The 18,460-nt window shown below is 40.5% G+C and overlaps 1 long non-coding RNA gene across 1 annotated transcript; it reads left to right on the plus strand.

Annotated features, from left to right (window-relative positions):
• The first annotated feature begins 1,940 nt into the window (after positions 1 to 1,940).
• LOC121832075 (uncharacterized) lies at positions 1,941 to 17,870 on the plus strand. The gene is made up of 3 exons (XR_006075596.2): positions 1,941 to 2,040; positions 11,080 to 11,225; positions 17,660 to 17,870. It is a non-coding gene; the product is annotated as an uncharacterized LOC121832075 (long non-coding RNA).
• Positions 17,871 to 18,460: the final 590 nt, after the last annotated feature.

Genomic DNA, 18,460 nt, shown 5'->3' on the forward strand with positions numbered 1-18,460 from the left:
CATTCTTAGAACACAGTCTCCAGCAGATCTCCTGGTCCTCCAGCTCCTACAATCCTTGCACCCCTCTTCTGCAATGATCCTTGTGCTTTGGGTCAGGAGTTGTGCTGTTGTACTGCAGATGTACCAATCGGGACGGAATGTCACATGATCTTTTTCTCTGCATTTTGACTGGTTGTGATTTTCTGTAGAGGTCCATATCTGTTGCAAAGAGGAGTTTCTTTGGCGATGGATTTAGAACTATACTTATCAGTGAACAGAAGGATAAATATTAAGAATTTAGTTAGGAATTATAGTGCTTGAGAAGAGGGATGATTATAAGCTCTTTTCTAAGATGCACAACCTCTCCAACCCTGGGTAGTTAGTCAGGCTTCCAGTACCAGTCATGATTTCCCTCCTGTTAAGTGAGCCTTAAGACCAATGTTGGTTGTTGGTTACCACAAAGGTATGCATGCCATTATTGTATCCATGGTGATATTGTGTCATGCTTGTCATTGTTGTGGTTCATAGGTGTCACAGGTAGGATTCTTGGTTGTCTCCTATCCTTGGAAGCTTGCATAGCATCTTCTGATATCATAAAAGCTAATCGCCAGGGAGAATGCTTTCAGGTCAGATCCAACTTAGTTCCCATGGTTCCTGTGTCCAGAGTGCATGGTTTCTCCAGCAGCAGGGATTTGCCTTACATCTCTGAAGGTGATCAAGAGCAACAGTGATTGCCTCTTATATTCTGAAAGAATCTTGAATAACGATGACTAACAACTCAAAAACAGACTTCTCGTGTCTGGTATTGGGATTTTGTTAGTCTATGGCTCTTGGTGGGAATACCATCAGTCCAAGTATATGTATACATGGACTTATACGTATTGTATTTAATTTTATGTAGCTATATAATAATATGCTTCCTTGTGGCTTTTTCAAACGTTCTTAGTGGTATTTTACTCTCCTCTCTCCATATTCTGTATTTATCTCCCTCCTGTTCCCTAACTAAAGCTACCCCATTTTTTCATTCCCCCCCCCTTCAAATCATTTGTACCCTGCTATCTCTCTCCCATCTCTCCCCACTCTCATGGTCTCATTTTACTGTCTTAGATTCTGCCATTACTCCAGGTTATGTTCTCACATCTGAAGACTTGGCACTAAGAACTGCAGATGGGAGAGAGCATGTGGTATTTGTCCTTCTGGTCTTGGTTACCTCATTGACTATGATCTTTGATAGTTCATCCTTCACCTGCAAATTTCATGACTTCATATTTATTTTTTTTTACAGCTGAATGGTATTCCATAATGTATATGTGTCCCATTTTTATTATCCATGTGTAAGCTGAAGGACATTTAGGTTGAGAAACATGAGAAAGTGCTTAACTCTTTGATGACCCTGTTCTCCAAAGCTTGGTTAAAATTAAAAATTCAGGGCTGACAATGTTTTTTGATGGCTGATATCAGGTCATTTTATACATAATAAGATTTGATAGCATCACACTTTGTATAATGTTTCAGTAGTAACTCTGCTGTCTACTGTCGGTTTTGGTCAACTTGACACAAGGTGGAATTAGCTTGGGGAGGAAGGGGTTATTTCTTCTTATAGCCTGTAAGAAAGTGGCATTTCTTACAAGAGAAATAGCAGAGTACAAGTGATCTGAAGGGAGAAATGAAAAAAAATGGAGTAGCTTTAATTAGGGAGTGTGGGGGAAAAATACAGAATACGGAGGGAGGAGGGGGACATATCAGTGAGAGTGATGAGAAAATGCCTCCATTAGATTGATTCAGAGGCAAGTCTGTAGGGCATTTTCTTGATTAATGATTGATGTGGGAAGGTTCAGCCCACTATAGGTGGTACCATCCCTGGGCAGAGGGGTCTGGAGTATTTGAGAAAGCAAACTGAACCAGCCAAGAGGAACAAGCCAGTACAATGCTACTCTGTGCCTTCTGTTTCAGTTCCTGCCTCCAGGTTCCTGCCTTGACTTCCCTGGATGATGAACTACAAGCTGTAAGATGAAATAACCCCCTTCCTTCCCAAGTTGCTTTGGACCATGGAGTAAGAAGGTATGTAACTTTGTAGGAAGCCACAGTTGAGAAACTTAGGACTTTTAGAAACTTCAAATATTTTAAAGAGACTTTAACTTTTTTTTTTTTTTTTTTTTTTTTTTTTTTTTTTTTTTTTTTTTTTGGTTTTTCGAGACAGGGTTTCTCTTGTGTAGCTTTGCGCCTCTCCTGGAACTCACTTGGTAGACCAGGCTGGCCTCGAACTCACAGAGATCTGCCTGCCTCTGCCTCCCGAGTGCTGGGATTAAAGGCGTGCGCCACCACCGCCCGGCTCGAGACTTTAACTTTTAAGTGTTGAAATATTTAAAGACCTTGGGACTTTTAAAGGTATTTACGTGATAATATATTGTGATATTAATTATAATATGACATCTTGGAGATAGGCAAGAAATGAAAGGTGATGTGTTTTGTGTCAAGATGACAAGGAGTCACTTGTCCTGGTTGTTGCATTTGTTTGATTGTTTGTCACCTTGACACAAACTAGTGTTATCTGGAAAGATGGACCTCAGTTGAGAAAACATTTCCACTTAGAATCCGTGTAGGTAAGTCCATCGGCACTTATTTATTTAATGGTAGATGTTGGAGGGCTCGGCCCACTGTGGGTGATACAGGTGCTTGTATAAGAAAGAAAGCTGAGTGAGCCAGGAGGAGCGAGCCAGTAATACACTATCCCCCACAGCACCCACTGCAATCCTTGCTTTCAGGTTCCTGCCCAAAGTTTCTGTCCCCGATTCCCTTCATGAAGGATTGTAAGCAATAAGGTGGAGAAACCCTTTGTTCCTCAAGTTTCTTGTGGTCATAGTGTTTATCACAGAAACATAATCCTAACTAAGACAGTATCATTCACATGAAAGTAATTTTGGCAATATAAAATTTTCCATTCAAATCAGTTATTAGCTTCTACTGATGGGAAGACATTGACTAGAACTTGATTTTTAATTAATTAAATTTAAATACATTGTAGCAATATCATTGACAATCTAGCTATGATTGAGGGGGAAAGAGATGTCTTCATTTCTTTTCCATTACTGTGATAAAGTATCCTGAAAAAAATAACGTAGGGTGAAAGGGTTTATTTTAGCTCATGGTTTCAGGTGATAGTCCATCATTTCAGGGAAAATGATATGGCAGGAATTGAAAGCAGATAATTATATTACATCCACAGTCAAGAACAAAAGGCAATAGATGCATATGTGCTTTGCTAAGCCTGATGTTTCCACTCATATAGCCCCAGATCCCCTGCCTAGGGAATAGTGCCACCCACAGTGACATGATGAGCAGGTTTTCCCAACCTAATTAATGTAATCAAGATAACCCCCTTAGACATGCCCATGGGCTGACCTGATCTAGATGATCTTTCATTGAGAGTCTCTTCCCAGGTAACTCCAGGTTGTGTCAGGTTGACAATTAAAACTAATCAGCACAAAGAGGTATTTGGGAAAAGGAATTAGGACTCAGTTAATATGAGTGTGATACTGGTTTTGATCAGTTTGTCAATTTCAGGACAATCACATTTAAATTTAATAATTTAAGGGTGACCCAACATATCACACCGTATTTAGAAATGACATGGTCTCTATTCACTGAATGCCAATGTCACCCATCCTCCCATGATCACAACCAGCATCAGTGTCTCCAGACCTCACCAGATGTTGCTTCAATAACAGTGTTTGGGAACTGGGCTACATTTCAGCACCACCAAAGTAGAGTAAAACCTACATTAAAGTGTGCTTACATATAAAAAATAAAAACGAGCAGCAAGACCCACAGACTGATCCAGAGATTCAACCTGTGGTGTTGAAAAGCTCCATATTGTGAGTTAGCAGGTAGAACAGCCAGTAAACCCAACCTTCAGGAAACATCAGTAAATAGAAATGAAGCTATCCAGGACGTGGATAAGGGTAAGGAGATATCAGCATTACATGTGAAATATGAAGAAAAATATAAACAAAATTTGATGAGACGATGTAAGCAGATTTTTCTTTGGGCCACCAGCTCTCTCACACACACACAAAAAAATGACACAGAGACTTATTGTTTATTATAAAAGCTCAGCCTTAGCTTAGGCTTGTTCCTAACTAGTTCTTATAACTTACATTAATCCATATTTTTTTAATCTGTGCTCTTTTATGTGGCTCAGTTACATTTACTGTGCATTGCCCATCCTGCCCCCTCCTCCTCTCAATGACAACTCTGCCTTTCTTCTTCCTGGAGCTCTCTCTGTCCAGATGTACCTACGATACCCCCTGCCTAGCTATTGGCTGTTTAGCTTTTTATTAAACCAATCACAGTGACACATCATCACACAGTGTAAAGGAATAATCCACAATAAAGGTAAACTGTGAAAAGGAACTGGATAAAAATTCTAGAGCAGAAAGAGTAGGTAAAAACTGAGAAAATCAACAGACATACTTAATAGAAGATTGGGCGGTGCAGGGTGAGAGGATAGCTGGCTGGAAAGCCGTGCAACCAAAATTCTCCAAACCTAAGGACAAAGGAAAAGAATTGGAGCTAAAGAAATGGTTCTGTGTTTGGTAGCACTGGCTGCTCTTCCAGAAGACCCAGGTTCAATTCTCAGCACATGTGGCAGCTCACAACTGTCTGTAATTCCAGTTCCAGGGGAATCCGACACCCTCACACAGACATACGTACAGGCAAGACACCAATGTACATTAAATAAATAAATGATTTTTAAAAAAAATAGAGAATTGGAGCTGGAGAGATGGCTCAGCAGTTAAAAGCACTGACTGCTCTTATAGAGGACTTAGGTTTGATTCTCAACAATCACATCACTGTTCTCATTCATCTATAACTCCAGTTCCAAGCAATCCAACATCCTCTTCTGGCCTTCCTGGGCACCAGACACACATTAGGTACACAGACAGATGTGCAGGTGGAACACTCATACACACAGAATATTTTTTAAATGGAGACTTACTGGTTTGGGGGGCAGTAACAGTCAATCCTCTGTTTTACTGGAAGACTGACAAAAACAGTCAACAAAATAAGGCCCCAGCATGCTCCAATTGGATGAGATCTAATTGAAACTCGGTGGAGGCTAATCTTGACCAGTTCAAATGACACCACACTACAGCACCACAACCAAACACTGGCAGAAAGAACAAGCGAATGTCGTAAAAGCAGCGAATCCCACAGAAAGATGCATTTCACTCAGGGAAACAAAGGCCAGGATGACTTCTGACACCATGAGGAGACACACGAGGCGGAAGAAACTGCTGAGGAATGAACTTAACCATCGCACCATTATTTCAGAGACTGTGAAAAGTGACTTCCAGATAGACAAGATGAGGGGTTCTGTCACCAGCGCACACACCCCACATGAGCTGCCATAGAATTTGCTCAGACACAAAAAAATTAAAAATGGTGACAATTCGGTCTCCAACACAGACAAGGATGTGGGAGGAGAAGCGGAGATTGTGTGAAATCGTGGCAGGCTTTTTGTTCCGCTGCATTTTTAATTTATGATATATATAATCAGCTATTTAAAGAAGACATCAATGTTCCTGGTGATTAAAATGATCTGTAGAGGTCATGCATGAGAAAGCCATGCAGCATCAGGATTTTCTGATTCATTAGTTGAGGGGTAGGACAGAAAATGTCTAACAAGTTATTAACTAATGTTAACACTACCTGGGAGGCCCTCCTCACTGGAGGCTTGGTGCAATCCCAATGCGACTTTCAGCTAGTTTTCCAAGAAGAAATCCAGAAATAGGTGAATGAATCCAAAGAATATATAGGGAGTACAAGCCAGTCCCAACAATCTCTGAAGATAACAGACATGGATGACAGAACAGCCTGGTTTTAAGGTGTGCTGTTAGGGGTGATGAGGAGCTGGTGACTGGGAAATGAGCCAGATCTACAGTCACACATTCACTTGTCTCTCTTATCACAAACACCCATCTTGACTTTTCTGCCTCACAGGACAGCCTCCAACTGACTGCAGAGTCCAAAGCAATGGGGAAGGGGAACATGAGAAGATAGTGGGGGAAAGAAACCAAACATCGTGTTTTCTAAAGCACTGTTCACGTGTTATATGAATATATTTACATGTATGTGTTCATATGCATACACATGTATGTGTGTATATGGAAAGAGATGAAAACAGTCTGGATGACTTGGGAGGAGGCAGAGGTCAGCAAGATGAGCAGAAAATGAGAAAGGTAGTGGGTAGTTGAATAAGAGCTAGGTACAACGATGTACACGCATGAAAACTGCGTAACAGAACCCATTGTTTTGCACTCTTACTAAAAATACTCCTCAAATCATAAAAATAATAGAATATGGTTCCCTGTTTCTCCCTCAGTTGGTCTGAGGTGGTAGAGCAGCATATTCCCACTCGGGACTCCCATCCTATAGGGCAGAAGCCTGTCTTCATGGCCACCTCAATACAAGTCTCGGTGAACAAAGCCATGAGGCAGCTAGTCCTTTATTCTTTTGGTCCACACGGTCAGTCTCCTTCAGCTCTGTTGTAACCATGGGGTCCTTTCCTCAGCTTCATTCCTTGGGAGTGTGCTGAGATCTCCTTACTCAGGGATGGAGGTGGTTTTCCAGTTATGTAGCTACAACAGTGATGCCATGATAGAACTTGTGCCAAGGGTAGACACAAGAAACAGTTGAGAGGTAAGACCAGACACACAGGCGTTATCTATCCACTTTTGACTGACGTTGCCAATGTCATCGGTAGAGAAAGTACAGCTTTTACAGTAAATACTATCAATGTTTTGAAATAATTGGATACAGGTATAAATAATATTTTAAATCACACTGTAAATTACAGTAAACTGGAGAAGATCCACAGCTTTAAAGATAAAAAACAAAGGTTTAAGAAAAACAAATAGTTTGGGGATAAGCAGAGATTTCACTGTATGGCACAAAAAGTACAAACTATATAAAGTAAAATAAAATGCTAATCTATAAGTCAAAGTGAAAGATACTTGTTTGTCGAGAGACACGGTTAAAAATAATAAAAGACAAGCCAATAGCATGAGGAGGATTATCAGTTCACACACATGAATGGTCTTACCCCAAATATTTGGCCAAGTATTTTACCTAGAATAAATGGATAAGCATCACCTGCATCAATTTTAAAATAATCAGAAGAACTTGAAAAGAATATACCCACCTGCAAAAGACATGCATTCAGTGCATAGCAAAGACATGGCCCGGGTGCACAGGAAAGGCATGGCCAGGGTGCGCAGGAAAGGCATGGCCAGTGTGCACAGGAAAGGCATGGCCAGGGTACACAGGAAACATGCTCAGTGTTATACCTCACAGGGTATGTCATGAAGATAGGTCACTGTCCATCTAGAGCATCTGAAGTTAGAAAGGCCATCACTGTCTATGGTGATATTTGTGCTGAAATCTCATTTTATTTGTATGTTAATAAATGAAGTTGCCTAGGGGTCAGAGCTAAGAGCAAGCCATAGCAGAAGCCAGGTGGTGGTGGCGCACACCTTTAATCCCGATCACATGACAGACAAATCTCTGTGTGTTGAAGGATACAGCCAGCATGGAGACACACGCCTTTAATCTCAATACCAACCATAGAGACCTAGAGGTCTGTAAAGACAGGCAGTGTTGAGGAGGTCATGTGGCTGGGTTTACAACCAATGAGAAGGCAGAACAGAAAGTCAATGAAAAGACAGGAAGTAGGTCTCTTTCTGAGGGGAAGGATGACAACAACAGCAAAGGATAAGAAAGGATTTTTAGTATCTTAGCTACTGCTCTGACCACTTAGGCTTTTAACTCTGCATTTGGCTCTGTGTTTCTTATTTAATAAGACTGTTACATCTACAACGGTCACTCCTGACAAAGAAACAGGAAGCATTCGTTCTCCTCATGGGACTTAAATGCTACACCTGCCTACCTTGAGCTGCTTTCTATGACTGCTTTCTACGGAGTTTAACATGCAGATGTCATGTGGCCTAGAGCTCCACACACCCCATTGTTTACCCAAGAGACATAATTCCACTTGTAAGTAAATAATTCCTATATGCATACTTACATAGGCTCTGTAAGTAACAGCCACAGACTGAAAACAAGCCAATGTCACCAAGCAGAGAACTGGAGCGTGTGTTGTAAGTGCACCGTGAAATATGCTCTGCGGTTACAGGGAATACCCTCTGACACATTCACCACCAAAACAGCAGGCAGAACACACAAAGCCCCACAGAAAAGCACAGCATGCATCCTGCTTGGTTCTGTGTACAGGAAGAGAACAAACAAAACCTACTAATAGCACAGAGAGCACAAGAGTGCCTCACACCAAGGCCTGTGTGAGGGCTTGATTGCTAAAGACACCAAGAATCTTCTGGTAAAGATGAGAACGTTGGATTCCCACCTGGATGATACACACACACACACACACACACACACACACACACACACACACGTATTTCACATGTAGGTGGTTGAACATTTTTCAGATCTCACCAAATGGGATATTTAAAGGACTGTGTCCTGTTGCATGCAGGGTATGCCTTAACGTAAGTTATTTGAAAAGGCAACATGTAAAGGACTATTTTAAGTGTATGCCTACTACACAAAGCAAAGGTTACTATGACATTCATGGTTGGATGATTAATTATAACATCATATCTTAATGAATTTGTTACTTTCTAAATTCTAATGAATCTACTTAATTTCTATATTTTGATCTCTATGGTCCACAATACAAACCATGAGCTATAAATACTTGATAAAATATGTGTGATTAGAAGCCCTACATGAAGTGAGATTTGTATGTGAGTATGAGAAAATCAGGATGAATTCAAGTTTCTTACAGTTGTAAACATATGGACATTCTTTCTATTATGCAGGTATAAAATTTTAGTCAAAATTTTTTTTTAGTTTTTTTTTTTTTTAACTCACTCTGTAGATCAAGTTGGCCTCAAATACACAGAGATCAACGTGTCTCTGCCTCCCAAGTGCTGAGACCAAAAGTGTATGCTGCCATGCCTGGCCTAAAATATTACTCATTTTTTTTTATAAAGAGCTTATTTTTATCAGCTTACTTTCAGGCAGTCAGCGGCAGATGGGATTGACTTGATAAATTCACAATGTCCTTGGGTCTGTTTCACCTGGGCATCAAGGATAGGGTGTGTGTCCTCATCCTCCTCACAGCTGGGCATCAGGGATAGGGTGTGCATCCTCACACTCCTGATTGGTGGGCATTGGAGAAAGGGTGTGCATCTTTACACTCCTTACAGCTGTTTCCTTTGGCCATGACTACGCAGCCATCTTCAAAGCAAGAGCATCTTTGTTGGCCATGGTGAGATTACAGTAATAACTTTACCTTTTTTCCTTTATAACACCTTCTACTTGCACATCTAGTCCTTTCATAATGTGAAAAGGGGAAATCGTTTTAATTCTTACTGTAGGACAAATGAATTTCATTGAGGAATTTTCATGCATATATATGGTTGCTCATATTTGCCCCCCACTCTCTTCTCTTCCTCACTCTGGTTCTGCTTTCTTGTCACATATATGTATATCTGTGTCACGAATATATTTATACATATATATACATGTATATATATATATGTGTGTGTGTGTGTGTGTAAGTAATTCGTATTTGTGTAGATAAAGATTCTATGTATGAGAAAAATTATGGAATATTTTGACAAAAAATAGCTATTAAGTTCCAGCAAGTCAGTCAATAACAATGGCTTACTGTGGCAAAATTTATATTATGTCTAATCTCTTTATAGAAAGAATGCAATTGTCATCAGCAATTATAACTCAAAGACAAAAACTGAAAAAAAAAGAACCAAATTGTTCTCTGTTTATGGGGCAGCTTTTGGTCGTGGTTAAATGAAAAGGGTTGATGGATTTTAATTTCATGATAGTCCTTGGGTTCTACAGTAAATAATTAATCTTTCTGATGAAATACTGTCATGTTTAATAATTCTGTCCTTGTCTTTCACTGTAGCTCTGAGTCTTAGGCCTTTTGATCCTTAGATTAGACCTCAGCAAATGATCTTCAGGCTTGCGGACAGACGTCTTTCATCGGAGGTGGGATTACCCGGGTTTAGTGAGCTTCCAAAATTTGGACTCCAGATTTTCATCGTCTGTTCCAATCTTTCTCTGTACATTATAAGGAGGTGTAATATAGGAAATGTGGTGATTCCTTTGATGTATGATTTTGTTAAAAACATGAGAAGGTGGAGAGGGACATTGCAAAGGTTTTTAAAGCCTTGAAATCTAAAGCAAATGCCTGAATCTGGTAAGAACTAGAAATACTCACATATATGAAGACATGGAGTCATGGAAGATGTGCTGAGAAATAGGATCTTCACTAATAAATGCCCTGGCTTTACCAAGCCCTTTAGTATTCCACACAGCTCCCCAGAACAGAGTTTGAAAGGAATAGAATTAAGGACAAATAAACTCCACGGAATTGGCTGTGAAAAAGCTATATAGACTGCCCTGGCATCTAACAATCCTTCAAATCTGTCTTTCTTCCTTTTTTTCTTTTCTCCATCATGTATCTGTCTGTCTAGCTAGGTAGCCAGTTAGCAGTGAGTCATTAGCTTATGGAGACAAAGCCTAATAGGCCAGCCTGGAACTCTCTATGTAGCCCTGGTTAGCCTTGAACTCATAATTTTCTTGCCTCAGCCTCCAGAATAATGGGATACAGGCTCTTGTCTTTGTGCCCACTAAATCATTAATAATATAAGTCTTGTGAATACAATACAATACAGTAATACAATAAAATACAATATTTCACAGCTCTAGCCTTTTAGAGAAAACAAAATATAGGTTTTATGGTTATGTGGGGGCTGTTAAAACCCTCAGTATTCTGTTATTATCTAGTTACCATCCATTAGCATCACTACTAATTACACGGTGTGATGACAGGGTATATGTGTGCATGTGTGCATACACACACACACACACACACACACACACACACACACACACACACGAGCATCTATATACACAAGGCAGCTAGACAAAGAATAGATGGTCCAAAGACAACATCAACAAAGAGTTAACAAGATTCTGGGTTCCATGCAGCACCCAAACTATGACAACAATTCAGGTGGCCATCAACCATGCTCTGAGAGATGTCACTTCTTCCTGGAGCTGGAGAACTCCATCAAAGGCCGACATCCAGGTGGCTCAAGCTTGTCTCAGAAAAAGCCTGACCAATAAAGATAGAGGTAAGTTTTAAGAAGACCCTTGTCACCACACACCCTTCCCCCAAATTTTCCAGACTAAGACTGTACCATGGCACATGCATTTCCATGAATTATAGAGGGTCCGAGGCCTTCGTGCTGAATGAGGGAAACATTCCAGGAAGTCAGGATCAGTTACCGCTTAAATTGACTCTCCCCTACATCATCCCTGTTAGCTCATTTTCTCTAGCATAAGATGCTTTTAAATGCTCTGAAGCCTGTTTTGTTTTCCAGCTCTAATTCCCTTCGTTCTTGCTGAAGAGACAAAATCAAGACGCATAGTCATGTCTACGTAAAGAAACAGAAGGCAGTTGAAAATCCCCAGGCCGAGCTGCCTTTACCTTTTCACCTTCCATTTTTATCTCCCCATCTTTCTTTTCTTTACTAAGTCACACAAGTTTTAACTAGTTGTAAAGCTAAATAACTATTCAACAAAATCAACAGATCACACTGTTTGTTTACCCACCACGTATTAGGAGAAATCAGGCCTATCTGGTGTAAAAGTGCTACATTAACCATCTACATGCAACTGTGCCCATGGCACATCTGTAAATAAAGTGCCAGAGGTAGCTAACTCTAGTAACAGTCCTCAAAGGTAGTGGGGAAATATAACTAGATTTAGGTATAGCTCAAGGTAGAGTGACTGCTTAGCATGTATGCAGGAAGCCTGTGTTTGATTCCTAACTCTGCCAAGAAAGAAAGAGAAAGGAAGGAAGGAAGGAAGGAAGGAAGGAAGGAAGGGAGGGAGGGAGGGAGGGAGGGAGGGAGGGAGGGAGGGAGGGAGGGAGGGAGGGAGGGAGGGAGAATTTATTGTACCCTGCTTCAAACAAACCAGTCTTTTTAAATGATGATTTTATATGTAATATGAATTAAGTAATAAATGTTAGGTGCATAATGGTATAGTGCTTGATTAAACAAAAATTAATCAGACTGTTTACAGGTGAAAAATTGATACCTTATACTAGAAAAGACTACTTTTAGAGACACTGGTGGAATAAAATTAGAAAAACCATGATAGTTGGTGTGAATCTTTATAATTGATGTGTAGGAATTCATTCTACCACCCAGGCATGGAGTCTCACTATACAATCATAGGGCATAGAAAGCTGGGAATTACAAAGCAGAAAAATTGCCCTGAGTTTGATACCAGGCTATTCTACCGAGGAAGTTCAGGCCAGCATGAGCCGCAGAGTGACTAGCAAAAACAAACAAACCAAAAAAAAAAAAAAAAAAAAAAAACCAAGGATTCACTGTACAGTGTTTGGCCATTTCTATAACCAAAGCAAAATTAGTATGAGAAAAATAAATTATTAATCTTTTTCTGCATAGATTAAATTAAATCTTCATATATGCACTTAATACTCAATAGCTGAACTCTGCCTGGCATGCGTCATCAGTCCTGGAAGGCTGGAGACTGACTATTTGATAGAGCAGATTGCTAACCATTCAGCAGTTCTTAGAAAATATAGCAGAAAATTCAGCATCTGATGGGATAGAATGTTTCTTCAAGATAATCTTGGCATTTGATTTAGCTCTAAAATAATGCTAATTTATCAAGTGAAATAAATTCTAAATGAGATTTAAATTCTGCATGGTGGAACATGTGCCATTCTATGTATATGGTGCTCTGATTGGGTCAGAATATGAAAAAACAGACCATCTACAATGCAGGACTCCTGTTCAGGAACAAATGATACATAATCTATAATGATTTTCAAAAAAAACAAATAACTATCTATTAAACCTTTGTACTGGTTAGTTTTTATTGTCAACTTGACACAACCTAGAGATCTGATTAGATCAGATTGAATGTGGTAATGTCTCTGAGAGATTGTCTTAATTAATGACTGATGTGGGAGGGCCCAGCCCACTGTGGGTGGAACATTCCCTAGGCAGGTAGGCCTCTGCTGAGTATGAGCCTGTGAGCATGCTTGTAGGCATCATCTGTCCCTGTACTCTAGATATTCATAAACAATGTTTTCCTTGACACAGTAACAGGGAAAAATACCTTGACTTTCAAATTCCCTCACGAGACACAGGCTGAATGAGTAAGACTCTTTTCCCCCTAAAGTGAGGAAGTCGATTACATTCTAGTACAGGTCATTGTAAGTTGGCATTTGGTGTCTGAGTTGTGCTAATCAAGCTATATTTCACTGGGACAATTTACAAGAAAATATACACTTTTTCTAAGATTTATCCTTTCTTGTCCTCTGAGGAGTCTGAGACTTGGTGACAAGAACATCATCTCAGGAAAATGGGAGTTTTAATTTTCTGGTACCCATATGAAAAAAAATAGAAATGAAATCAATTTTTCATAATGTATTTTATTAATTCACTATCTCACAAGTTCCAAAGCAACAGTAGTTCAAAATGATTTTAAGGAAATAATTGACTGTTCTTTTATTTTCTTCACATTCAAGCATTGAAATCTGGTGTGGATTTTAAACTTACAGAGCAGCTTAATTTGAGAGCTACGTTTTAATTGAAATACTTAATCTCTACCTAGATTTATAATATTGATCCCAATAGCTTTAGAAGTAGTGTTATATATCATGGTTGCTCTGATGTGAGTTGTTTTTCCAGCAATCTAAGTGAGAACCATTTTTAACATAAATGAAAATTCATCAGTTAAATTCTGGGTCCCTGGGTCTCACTAGCTGCAGTTCCAGGGCTGAGAGCCATGTGCCACTGGTGGCTACTGTGTGGGACATCTCAGACGGTGCTGTGGTTTTTGTGGCAATGAGAAGGAAGTTTGACTAACACAAGTTTATACTGCTGATTTTTAAAGGGAAGAAAATGGGAAAATGAAACTATTTCAGGCTTATCTGCCAGGAAGCAGCTAGATGCGACAATCATTCCTGTGTAATATCACCTTAGGTAAAGAGCACAAAAGTTTCCCGGTATGTCTGGTATTTACCATTACAGTTTTGGTTTTGGAATTTTATCATTTTGCATATGATATTTGCTTTCGAATAAACCTACTTTGTGGTTGTTTCTTTCAAAGGTACAAAAATGTCTGAGTAAATAACTCTGATGCCTCTGGCTCTGTTTTCTAGCTTGGAACTCTGGGTGTATTTCAGGCTATAAACCTAACACAGATGACTTTAGCTGTGGATGTCTCACTAAATACAACCCCGGTGACATTCAGATACAGTTTGCCAACTGGGATTCCTTTTATCCCACCTCACATTATAAAATAAAGTCCTTCATATGCAGAACCCCCACACTGTTTTTGCTGTTTTAACATCCCTCGTGTGTTTTCATTCACTTAGTCTAACTAAAACTTTATGCCATTCCACTCAAGTCTCTGAGAACTTCCAACACTACTAAATTATAGACTTGTCACACTCTCTAACTTCCTGCAGCATGAGAATAAAAGTCAAACATTTATGCATCATGTGGAACGGACCTGCATTTGTCCAGGATGTTCCATGCTCTGTCCTAGCCCATCATCCCAACACTACTGCAAAGCAGCTGTTTTCCCCATATAGGAGACAGAGCAGCCATGTGCCTGCAAGGGCCATGAGGCTGCAGTAGACACAGAGGCCATGCACCTGCAGGAAACATGAGCCTACAGTAGACACAGAGGCCATGCACCTTCAGGGATCATGAGGCTGCAGTAGGCAGATCAGCTTTGCACCCACAGAGACCATGAGGCTGCAGTGGACATATAGGTCATGCATCTGCAGGGACAATGAGGCTGCAGTACACTTGGAGGCCATGCACCTGCAGGGACCATGAGGCTGCAGTAAACATAGAGGCCATGCACCTGCAGGGACCATGAGGCTGCAGTAGACACAGAGGCCATGCATCTGCAGGGACCATGAGGCTACAGTAGACACAGAGGCCATGCACCTTCAGGGATCATGAGGCTGCAGTAGGCAGATCAGCTTTGCACCCACAGAGACCATGAGGCTGCAGTAGACATATAGGTCATGTATCTGCAGGGACAATGAGGCTGCAGTACACTTGGAGGCCATGCACCTGCAGGGACCATGAGGCTGCAGTAAACATAGAGGCCATGCACCTGCAGGGACCATGAGGCTGCAGTAGACACAGAGGCCATGCACCTGCAGGGACCATGAGGCTGCAGTAGACACAGAGGCCATGCACCTGCAGGGACCACGAGGCTGTCTTTTGGATCTTAGACTCTAGTCTCACTTTCCTCACCACTGGACTGTCTTCCTTAACAATTTTGGCCAATGTTTTGATGGCACAGCCTGAGGCCCCTTATTTCTTCAACATGACATTCCATTTGCAGTCATAGGTATCACTGCAGGAAACACAAGCCAATCTAATCTACCTGGATTGTCGTAAGAGGACACAGAGGCTTAAAGTTCAGCTTCCTCTTAGCTCAGGTTAGAGTGCCCAGAGCAACAGCTGAGCCACCAGTCACCTGAGCAGCCACAGCACTGCCAGAGTATCTTGAACCTCCTCTTGCCTCAATGTAGGACTCACATTCCCCTACTGAGATAGAGAAGAATCTTTGCCCTCTCACCACCAGGTTTTGGGATCTGTAGCCACCTTGAATTGAAATCCTACTGAAAGTCGCCCTCTCTCAAGGGCTTATTTGTCTCAAGATCATGAAAAGATGTTCAGCTATGTATCCTCTGATTAATAGAGTGAAGAGACAAACTACCAGGATTCAGAATAAATAGTGACTTCATAGACAGAATCTGATGTTTCATTGTGTAGAGCAGTGGCTCTCAACCTTCCTAATGCTGGGAGCCTTCAGTACAGTTCCTCATGCTGTGGGAACCTCAACCATAAAAGTATTTTTGTTGTGTAGCCAGAGTTTTCTCTGGTCCTGCCCAGCCCACAGTCCTGCAGTCACTTATAAAATAATTACTCAGAGGCTTATATTACCAATTGCACAGCCTATGGCAGGCTTCTTGCTAGCTAGTTCTTATATAACTTTAATTAACCCATAATTCTTATCTATATTTAGCCACGTGGATTTGTACCTTTTCTCTGTTCTGCCTTGTCATCTTGCTTCCTCTGTATCTGGCTGGAGACTCCTCCTCCCTTCCTCTTCCCATCATTCTCCTCATCTGCTCACCCTGCCTATACTTCCTGCCTGGCCACTGGCTAATCAGCGTTTTATTAAACCGGTGTACAAGAGCATTATCCCACAGCATTGTTGCTACATCATAACGGTAATTTTGCTACTGTTATGAATTGTAATGTAAATATCTGGGTTTTCTGATAGTCTTAGGTGACCCCTGTGAAAGGGTTGTTTGACCCCCAAAGAGGTCATGACCCACTAGTTGAGAACCACTGGTTTAGATTCAACAGAGCATAGTAATAGCTGCTAAGATGATGGAAACTATGGAAGCATAAACACCTCCTCACTCCATAGAATAGATGACAGACAGTGTGAGCAAATAAAGGTTTCATTATGGTTTAATATGGGGAGTCGTGTGGATAGGGCTGGGAGATTTGCAATTGTCTAGGTCTTCTAGGTTAGGGGAGATAAGTCTAATGAAAGCAATATGAAAAATAGGACAAGGGAGGAGAGAAGGAATGGAAATTTTTCTGAGTTCGAAGTTATTCCTGATGAATAAGGTAGACCTGACTAAAGCTGTGAAGGTGAATGATAGAGGAAAATGGTAAACAAAGAACTGTGGAGGGTGACTTTTGTTTCGTTAACTGAGGCTTCCCTTCTCAGCTTCATTCTACTCAGTTGGTGTCACTCCAGGGAAACACTGGAAAAGTTGGTAGTAATGGCTGCCCCTTCCCGAGGACATGTGCTTCCTGCTAGGATAAAATCTATAAATGCTATAGCTATGACTGTACATAATAATACAACTCTGATGATGAGATTTTTAATCTTATTATTGCTATTATTATTGTTTTAAATATAACTTCCATTTTATTTTACCAAAGTGTTTTTTTTTCTTCTGTCCCTATGAAGCCACGTTTTTACATGGGATTTGGTGGAGGTCAAGGCACAGCACCAGCAGGTCTAAATCATGGTGGGATGTTTCATCCTTCTGGGCTTCATGAGATCAAGATCAATTCCTGACTACCTTGCTCTGAAAGGCACAGCTCATGCAGTGATGCAGCTTGACATAGAATTACTTTTAAGACATGTGTATATGTGCGTCTGTTAGTGAGTACCTGCATGCATGTGCAGATAGCCACAGAGTTTAGAAAAGGGGTTCTGATCCTTGGGAGATGGAGTAACATGCGGTTGTGAGATGCCCCACGTGGATGCTGGGAAGTGAACTCAGGCCCTTGGCAAAAGCAGTAAGCACTGTTAACCACTGAGCTGTATCTCCAGGCCTGATATTCAGATTTCTAAGATGGTATATGGGTGATTCAATAGACATCAAGCTACACATAATATGAGCAGTTAAAGAACATGGAGGCTCTTTTCATGTGATGGTGTAAATCAGGCCAAATTCATATCTTCACAGGCACATGGAACAGATGAGAATCAGTACATCCAATGAAACAGCCTAATGCAACCTGTGGGAGTAGCTGAAAACTACTGGGAGTGACAAACTCATCTTTCCAAGTCATTAGATGGACTTGGTAGAGCAACACATAACCTGAGAAGGCGATCATCTTAACTGAGAGATGAGCTTTTTTACATGATGGTCAATAAAGTACACAGTTGAAATACAATATGTTTTCATATTGTGTATTTCTTATCATTTGTCATTGTTTAATATATAAATTATGATACATGTTGTGTTTTGTGTGTTCATAAAATTCTCATTTATTATTATTATTGTGTGTGTAGACAAAAGAAAATAGAAGTAGCAGAGATATGCAAATGGGCCATCTTTTCTAACGACTTAAATGATTACCATTAGCCCTGCTCTGTTACATGGAAATTCAAATTGTGATATGGGACAACTTATTTTCAGCCTTGAGAGCATTTATAAATATGCCTTGCAATGTGATGTGCTTCCAATAATTTCTCTCCATATCTGTGTATCTGAAGAGAGCATTATCAAGTTAACTGACATTCAGAACAGGATCAGCTATCCCCATGTTCACTATAGCAATGTTAGGTAATATATCTTACTTTCACACACCAAATTCAGGAAAACAACCAAGAATCAAGGTAAGAAAAAGCTAAGAGGGGCATGTAGTCTATGAATCAAACTCTTAAGACAAACTTTGGAAGGAAGGCTGCATACCCAGTGAAGCCTTGGATATATACCTGCTCACAGCAGTGGAAGGTTTCCATACAGTTAACCTCTGTCCAA

This window comes from Peromyscus maniculatus, chromosome 9 (genome assembly GCF_049852395.1).
Source record: "Peromyscus maniculatus bairdii isolate BWxNUB_F1_BW_parent chromosome 9, HU_Pman_BW_mat_3.1, whole genome shotgun sequence".
In the NCBI taxonomy this organism is placed as follows: Eukaryota; Metazoa; Chordata; class Mammalia; order Rodentia; family Cricetidae; genus Peromyscus; species Peromyscus maniculatus.